Genomic DNA, 1,273 nt, shown 5'->3' with positions numbered 1-1,273 from the left:
AACGATTTATCTTTCCCTTCAAAATATGCCTCAGTTTCGGCGATGACCTCCTCATTCGATCCAAATCTCTTTTCCTGGAGCATCCTTTTGAGATCCGAGAACAGCCAATAATCGCTGGGGGCAAAATCTGGCGAGTATGGTGGATGGGGCAACAATTCGAAGTGCAATTCATTCATTTTCACCATCGTTTTCATTGACTTGTGACACGGTGCATTGTCTTGATGAAAGAGAATTTTTTTCTTCTTCATGTGCCGTCGTTTTGCGTCGATTTCAGCCTTCAATCGTTCCAACAATGCCATGTAATATTCGCTGTTGATTGTTTTACCTTTCTCAAGATAGTCTATGAACAATATACCATGACTATCCCAGAATACGGAGGCCATAATCGTGCCAGCAGAAGTTTGAGTCTTTGGGCGCTTTGGGTGGCTTTCACCGGCTGGTGTCCACTCAGCCAACTGCCGATTTGACCCAGGAGTGAAGTGGTAGATCCATGTTTCATCCATTGTGACGTAGCGACGAAAGAAATCCTTTTTATCACGGTTAAATAGGGCCAAACATGCCTCAGAATCATCGATTCGTTGTTGTTTTTGGTCCGTGTTTGGTCTGTCTAAAAATCATAAGGATTCTGTATTTGTTTCGCCATCTATATGTTATCCTGCGAAATTATTGAGCGATGTGTTAAACAAAATCTAGTCATTAAAATCCGCGCTTCTAGTTGTACGAGAAGGTTATGACGAGGTACAAAGGATGCTTGCTTATGGACGACGAAACATACGTGAAATTTGATTTTGGACGGCTTCCTGCACCAAAATTTTATCTCGCCACGGCACGGGGAGATGTCCCCTCCAAGATCAAATTTGTATTCGCCAATAAATTTGCACAAAAATTAATGATATGACAAGGAATTTGCACCTGTGGACAGAAATCAAGGTTTTCATCACAAACACGACGATGAACTCAACTCTATACAAGGAAGAGTGCCTCAAAAAGCGAGTTCTATCATTTATTAAGTCACACAAAGGACCGGTAAAGTTTTGTCCTGATTTGGAAAGCTGCCACTACAGCAGGGATGTAGTTCTGTGATACTTTTAGAATAAGGTGGATTTCATTACAAAGGATATCAACCCACCAAGTTGCCCTAGACTCCGCCCAATCGAAAAATATTGGACAACAATCAATAGGAAGTTGAAGAAGACAAAAAAAATGATGCGGAATGCTGCAGAGATGGCGAGAAATTGGATCAAATTAGCCGCTGAGGTGGACCAGAAGATTG

Source organism: Anopheles bellator, unplaced genomic scaffold, assembly GCF_943735745.2.
Source record: "Anopheles bellator unplaced genomic scaffold, idAnoBellAS_SP24_06.2 scaffold01945_ctg1, whole genome shotgun sequence".
In the NCBI taxonomy this organism is placed as follows: domain Eukaryota; kingdom Metazoa; phylum Arthropoda; class Insecta; order Diptera; family Culicidae; genus Anopheles; species Anopheles bellator.
Note: the sequence above shows the minus strand (reverse complement) of the source record.